Source organism: Pelecanus crispus, chromosome 2, assembly GCF_030463565.1.
Source record: "Pelecanus crispus isolate bPelCri1 chromosome 2, bPelCri1.pri, whole genome shotgun sequence".
Taxonomy (NCBI): Eukaryota; Metazoa; Chordata; class Aves; order Pelecaniformes; family Pelecanidae; genus Pelecanus; species Pelecanus crispus.
Window position 1 is genome coordinate 145,754,891 of NC_134644.1, and position 8,344 is coordinate 145,763,234.

The window sequence follows — 8,344 nt, forward strand, 5'->3', positions numbered from 1 at the left end:
ACATGAAGAACAAGGATGGCAAGCTCTGTCGCGAGGCCTGAGTACTGATGTGGGTATTTTTTTTTTTTTTTCCTTTTTCTTTTTTCCCCCCTTGCTATCTACTTAACTCACAGTTACCCTCCCTGAGCTAGTGCATTTGCTGCTTTGATATCTGGGACATTGAGTCTCAAGTGTGGGTAGGTGTGTGGGTCTTATTCTAGATAATATTACTGTTGAGGTCAAGTTGTGTGTGTAACTGCTGAATGCACACTGGACAAAGGCTGAAGATATGTGATATTTGACCTTAGAAAAAAATACTTTATCAAAGATAATTATCAGAGGAAACCCCACAGCCCATGTCTTTTTCCTTTTCAGTAACACTCTCTTCTATTTTGAGGTGCCCCATGTATTATGAACGGAGCCTACAGGCTCCTGAATGTGAGATATCCTTTCCGGAGACACACATTTTTTCCGTTCCATAAGAATGTTCTTCTGTGTTCATACTACCAGTGAGGGACCCAACTGAACCAAGAAATCTGGCAGTTTTTCAGAGAATAAACTGATATATTTCCATGAGAGCCTGAACTGCATGAGCCTTGCAGAGTATGGTCCTCTCTAATGGACAGGTCTGAAGTTAAACTTGCACAAAATGGCAGCAAGCATACGATCCTAGACCGAATTGCCTTGAGCATTGTGTTAGAAAAATGTAAGAGGGCCAAATTATTTAGAGATGATGAATATGCAGGATTAGGCCATGGATTATATTTATGTTTGCCTGCCTCTTCAGGGTTAGATTCAGCTGATTTTCTCTGGAGAGAAGAGAAAGATGAAAATAACTGTTACATAAGTGGCTGGAAAGCTGCCTGGCCAAAAAGGACCTGGGGATGCTGGTTGACAGCTGGCTGAACATGAGCCAGCACTGTGCCCAGGTGGCCAAGAAGGCCAACAGCATCCTGGCTTGCATCAGGAATAGCGTGGCCAGCAGGAGCAGGGAAATGATTGTCCCCCTGTACTGGGCGCTGGTGAGGCCACACCTGGAATACTGTGTCCAGTTTTGGGCCCCTCACTACAAGAAAGACATTGAGGTGCTGGAGCATGTTCAGAGAAGGGCAAGAAGGCTGGTGAAGGGTCTGGAGCACAGGCCTTATGAGGAGCGGCTGAGGGAACTGGGGTTGTTGAGTCTGGAGAAGAGGAGGCTGAGGGGAGACCTTATTGCTCTCTACAACTGCCTGAAAGGAGGTTGTAGTGAGGTGGGTGTTGGTCTCTTCTCCCATGTAGTTAGCAATAGGATGAGAGGAAATGGGCTCAAGCTGCACCAGGGGAGGTTTAGGTTGGAAATTAGGAAAAATTTCTTTATGGAAAGGGTGGTCAAGCATTGGAAGAGGCTTCCCAGAGAGGTGGTGGAGTCCCCATCCCTGGAAGTGTTCAAAAAATGGGTAGACGTGGCACTTTGGGACATGGTTTAGTGGGCATGGTGGTGTTGGGTTGATGGTTGGACTGATGATCTTAGAGATCCTTTCCAATCTTAATGATTCCTAGTTTTTACTTTCATTAAAACTAATCTAGCCACCAAGGCAGGAAACATGAAATTGCTACTTTACCCTTAATTGGTTTAGTGGTGGACTTGGTAATGTTAGGTTAATGGTTGGACTGGATGATCTTAAAGGTCTTTTCCAACCTAAATGATTTTATGATTCTATGATAATAATCCTGTTTTAAGCATTGAGAGATGTGTGCCATGTGTATTAATTTTGAGTAGTCCAGGAGCCTCAAAGTATAATGTTTATTCTAGAAAATAATTAAATCTGTGAGCACAGACATATAGATGAAATTCTAGTTGAGAGTGTTTGGATAGTGGATGATAGGAACATTGGCTAAATCTTTTTGTGTGAATCTGTACATCTTGCAACATATTCCATTACTGTTGCTGCTTTATTTGACAAGATACCGATGATGATCTTCCTCTGATAGCAGGCCACAGGAACAGTACCTACATTTTTTTGGTGGACTTTGACACATACACTAACTAGCACTTACATTGGTTTCTTTCCAGCTCAGGATGTACGTCCTTGCTCAGTTAGAAAGTTAATTCTCTGTTATCCCTTGGAGAGTAGTTTGATTGTCAGGTTAGATGAAGTACACATTACACAGAATGGGGTTGCAGTAGAAAAAATAAGACCAGTGAGTATTGGACTGGTGCCAATATTTCAGAACTAAAGGTACTTGGTAGAAAGTAAGGTTTGTCCTGTTCTCATATCAAGAAAATTTTAATGTCATATTTCTCGCTTTAAACAGTGAGAAAAGGAGTTCAGTTTGAGTTGTGCTTGGCATATTCATCTTGGGTCTGTGTCATTGGGAACTCTGGTGCTTATTACCAGAGTTATAAGTTTGGTAAGTTCAGCTGTAAATTTTTGGTAACATATTATCCAAAAGGGACAAAGATTAGGTTTGATGAACTGATCTATAAATTAAAAAATAAAAAAAAAATATGTTTTCAAAATGGTCCAGCTAGGTTATGTTTTTCAGACTTCTTACTTAAATGAAAATTCTAAGATTATCATGTCAAAATGAAACTTTTAAATTCTGGTTTGTTATAATAAAAAAAATTAAAATAACTCATGTAACATTCACAGCTAGAGAAATGAAATATTTGCAATGAATTCACCTTATTTTTTGTTGTTGTTGTTTTCCATTCTTTTTCTTTTCATTTTGAACTGCAACAGGAAAACCTTTTTGATGTCACACAATTTCTCATGACGGAGACCTAATTTTCAGTGGGCACTTCCTGGAGTTTCTGAAATTGTTCTTTTTTTTTTTACTTTTCACATGTTCAGACTCAAATACGTTTTAAAATTTTCCTTGTAACTTTTTGGCTGTGTCTTTTCAAACACCTTCTCTAGCTCTCATTTAAGAACTAAGGGAACACTAATGATAACAGAAGTTGAATATATTGAAAATAAGACACCTTTTGGAATAGTATTCAAAAATAAGGAACTCAAAATCACTAGAAAGCCTAGACTTATTCTATATATTGTCTACTGAAATAGGCTAAATCACTAAATGATGCACATAAGTGGAATACATTTTTTGGGAAATCAACCTAGTAATATCTTTTTCAGTATATAAAAAGACAAAATGCAGTAGAAACACAGCCTGATGTAAAAAAATAGACCCATTGCCTGATTCAGTTTCTCATGAATCAAAACAAAATACATTCTGCGAGGCTGCAGTGCCCTCCTAAGAAAACAGCAACCAAATGAAGTCACATAAAAAAAAATCTTTTGGTTTAACATACTTACCTGTTTGCTGGCTGTTCACTGTACCTATTTATTAGTGTTTCAATTTATTTCGGTGGCCTATACAAAGAAATAATACACAGGTAATGTTTTTTCCCTCCCAGACTCCCTCCTGTATCCCCAGTGGCATCCAGTCAGCCTCCTGCAGCAAAGCTCCCATTCATGCTGTTCTCTGCCATCAGTGTCCTTGGGAACACAGAGCCACAGAGGTTTGAGTGTTTATCTGGCAGCTACACAGAAGGTGCTGCTGAAGCGTTATTTTAGAAACTCGATACCCTATGGTATATAATAATTTACCAGAATTTGAAAAAATTCCCAGCATAACACAGCTTATATAAATACTTTGATTGAAAACTTTCAGAACCAATTTCATTCTGAGGAAATGACTGTTCTCTCTTGCCTCTGTATATATTCTTTAATAGTCCTCTTCTAAAACTTCTGACAGAGCATAAGATTATTTTCTGAAGAAGCTGGAAAATATTTACAGACTATTTGAAACTACTGATTGAATCTGAAGGGCTTGGGGAGGCTTGAAACAATTACACACTGTGATAAGGAAGGGAAAAAGCTTTTAGTATTACCAGTGAATGTGTAAATAAATAGTGAAGCAATTTAAAGGAAATACTCTTTTAAAACATCCCACAAGGGCAACAAAACATATTTTGGGGGAGAGGGAGCATGTTTTTGATCTTTCTCAGCTAAAAGGCTGGTTTTAGAGGAAGAGTTGTTTGTCCTGCAATGAATACAGAGCAATCCTTCAAAATACTAGAACCAGAATCCAGGACCTTCTGCACTCTAGTATCAACCTCTACCGTGGGATCTAAAGGATCCTGTTTGTGTAAGTGTGAACTGAATCACGTCCTAAGTCTGCTGCCTGGGAAAAAAAGCCAGTAGCTATCCTCTGTTGACCAGCTGTTCTCAGAAGTTATATATATTCCATGCAATATATTTTTTTTTCCTTCTGACAAAGATGTGTTTGTGTTTCAGCTAGCAGTATTTAAACATTGCTGTTTGTCCAGATAATACCTAGTTTCTTGTGTTTTAAGAACAAAAAAGTAACAATAAAAAAGAAGCATGAGTTAATTCTTTTAATAAACATTCAGCTTATTCAAGTGAAGGCTTGCTCCCAACACAATACACAGAATTAAAGCATGTGACAAACAAGGCATTTTCACTATTGAAAAATTAATCTGTTGAAAAATTAATCACATATTTGATTACCCCAAAGAACAAATATGTTCTGTCACGTATCTGGGGGGGGAGGTAATTAAGACAATGTCTCATGTAATGCTTACCTGGTAAATTTCTGATTATTCTTCTGTGAAAGGCCATTACTGTTAATGAAAATGTACCATGCAGTACAGTGTAGCTATAGGCATCTTCATTTAATTTTTCAATACCCTACTATATTGGAATTCATGACGCCTTTAAACTAAATGAAAGCACAGACATCTAATCATTGTTTGGAGAAAAACTGATAAATAAAGATGAAGCTTGAAAATTGTCCAGGCCTTAAGGTAGCAAAATAGTGTATTATCACTGATCTTGATGGGCAACTGAGAAGATCAGTAAGAAATCTTATTAATATCAGCTGCAGAAGCAAACAAATCTTGGACTTTTATTCATTCAAAGCCCTGCATTGTTTTGACTACACTTTCATCTACTCTGATTTGTCTGTTTGCTCTAATCTGAAATGTCATTCAGAATTTCTTTTCCACATTTGCCCTCTTACCCTTTTTCATTGCTCTAACTTCTTCTCATTTCCTTTTTCCTCCTCTTTCAGTCTAGCTCCAACTAGCTTCAAGTACCCTTCACCCTATTAAAAATGTGAGCTAAAACATTGTTGCCAGCCATCAGATAATTTATTCTGTCTGCTTTTTCTTTCTGCCTTCCTGTGTTAGAATTGTTTTAGCTCACAGCACTTTCAGACGAAACCCTGTGTATTTCTCCAAACAAAGGACCTAACATATTGGAGCTCTGTGCTATGTTGATCCTTAGTTACAACCCTAAGAAGCATGATTAGCATCCATAATAATACTTGGTGTTTTAAATACACTGCAGTCTGTGTTTGACATATGCTCATTTTACAAGTCCATAAGAATGAAATTGGCCTTAAAGAGAAGATTATCATATAGGTACTAGAAAGCTGATATGTTAATGATTGAAAATGACTTATCTCAAAACTAACATTTATGGTATCATACATATAGCACAGAGCAGGATTTTTTTATTCTGTGCTAAGAGCTGCCTGCGTATATCTGCATACATAAATGACACTTACATTTGAAAGTATAATTTCAGTACCAACTAGATCACAAACTACATTCTCAAGACCTTTCAGTAGTAGAAGTTGACTTAATATCTGCTAGGTATTGTGCTGAACATGTATGTGGTATTATAGAACATGGGCATGTAACTAACTACGTTACATACAAACTAAACCTGTTACAGTCCACCATCCAGCAATTCACTAAGGTTGTCGACCCAATCTCACTGAAATGCATAGGAATTTCACCATGGCCTTTCAGTTGATGTGATGCTGTGAGTAATGAGATGTTTCTGCATTATACAAATTTCAATAGAAAATTTATATCATGCTGTCCTTTTATGAACACCACATGGTACACATTATGATGCAGACTGAAAAAGCATGTCATTATGAGAGACATGATAAAACCAACTAGTAGAGGATTTCTGTTTTGCATTTCTTTATCATGAAGCATGGGGCATAAAAGAACTTCCCGTCTAATGCAGGTGTTTCAATGGTCACTATTCCTGGAATTGCTGAGCACAACATTTGTTCACAGATTTAGGCTGTGTATTATTATATGGCATAACAAGAACTGTGTTTGAGCAAATATAAGCCATTATCTGGGAATGCCTGTAAGAATAGCAGAATATAGACAGAACAAGGCAGGAAATCTGGGTTTCTTTATAGCTTCCTTGGAGAGGTTTCCCCTGGGTTCTAATACCAATGATATGCTGACTATTTTAATTCAATTTACTACTATATCATTATTGGTGGAGGTAAAATAATGATGCATTAAATTCAGGTTAAACTATAATGGAAATCCTATACTCATTATATGTGTATTAAAACTAAGTGAGTTCATTATACCACTAAAATAAATCCCAAAGAAATTCAGGAAACAATTGTTAAAACTGCTATTTTAAAGTGTCATCTGTTGAGTCAGTCTCTATAACTAGAGATTGTCCTTGATCTCTTTCCAAAAGCAACAAATCCTTTAACCCTCCCAGAGGAAAAACACTTCAACATAAAGCAGTAAGCCTCCTTGCCTTTCAAAATAGATGTGTGTTTAATATATTAAACATCTTTTCTGTGACGGTGACTGAGAACTGTCACATGTTGCCTAGAGTGGTTGTAGAGTTTCCATCCTTGGAGATATTCAAGAGTTGTCTGGACACTGTCCTGGGCACCCTGTTCTAAATGATCTTGCTTCAGCAGGTGGTGTGGACAAGATGACTTCCAGAGGCCCCTTCCAATCTCAACCATTCTGTGATTAAATGATAAGTTACATTTTGTTGTTGGAATCACCTCCCTATTGCCTCTCAAAATTCTCAGGCAATTTATGTATTGCTCTTTGTGCAATGGCAAGAAATCCATAGCTGTAGATGGCGAGAAGAAAGGATTTGGAGACATACCAGCTGCTGGTAACATCCAAAATGGAGTCAGTGCTTATGCTTCGGAAAATGCTTTCTGCTAATAGAGACTGGGAGAATTGCTATTTTATTTGAAAGAAGATCTGCTGTAGGTATTTTAGAAAGATGTTAATAATGGTAATTTAGGATGTTTTACTGTGGCTTCATTCATGTTAACATCCTCAGCATGAGAAAATTTAGTTTTTACCACAGCTTATTCTTCTAATATTTTAACAACTTAAAATATTAATCAATGTTATCTTCTGCTATTTATATACAAGGATACAGGAAAAATTATGAAATGGAGTGTGGGAAATTTAAGAAAGACTCTTTCTGTATATGGTTTCATACAACAGTCAGTATGACACTTCTTACGTATAAGCTCCTGCTGTATCTGACATTTATTGGGCTAAATCTTCACTTTGATATCCAAGAGAAATAGTTATTATAAAGAATTCTGGTTTAAAATCTATTTTGCATATGCCAGTTTCTATTTAAAAAGTTCCTTCTGGCTAAATCAAAGTTTCTTCACTGGCATGCTGAAAGCACCCCTCTAAGCAGCACCTCTCTGCCAGATTTCAGCTTCCAAGCCCCAGCTACTTCTGTGCTAGATATGTTTGCAAAAGTGGCAGTGAAATATATGATGGCAAAAGTGTTTTGTTCAGTAATTGTAATTTCATTCAGTCTAAACTGTTTCAACTCCCCCTTCTCATGTCCACAAAATTTTCCTTGAACAGATACCAGCTCTTGATATTTGGATAGGAGACAAAGAAAGGCTAAGAAAGGATTAGTGAAGGAAATGTCAGGCAGCCTTTACTTTTCCAGAAATATTTTCACTGAAAATATCTGAGTATAAAATATATGCAATGTCTATGGTCCCTGCTTTTCCAAAATGAGGACTTGGTACTGTAGCCACCTTTTCCTCCAGATAGAAGGACAGGACAGACTCTTCAGAAGCGTCTCAGCTCATTCATAAACACACATAAGTTCTTAGTGGCTCACCAGTGATCTACTTTCTTTCCCAATGCACACAACTTTTCAGGGGTCTCTGCATTCCCAAGTTAGTGAGGTCTTGCTCTGCTTGGAAAACTGACAGAGGATAGCAGGGTCCTTATGGCTATACCTAAACTAGTAGAGTAGGCTAGGTTTCTGGATCTAGGTGAGTGCTGTGGTCTGTACTGGAGCTGGTTTGATGTAGGTGTGCACTAGCCTCTTCCCACTCCTTGAGAGAGAAGGAAGCAAAGACAGTGGTATGGCAAGGCAATGCGCTGCACTCTAGGTGTGAGTGTCATCTGGAGAAACGGGGGACTGGGATCCTGGAGAGCTGCACCAAGAGCAAGCTCTGGTACAGCATCTCTTTGACTTAGCCTGACAGCTGGAAAAGTCTGCTGCTGTAAGCATGGGAAACT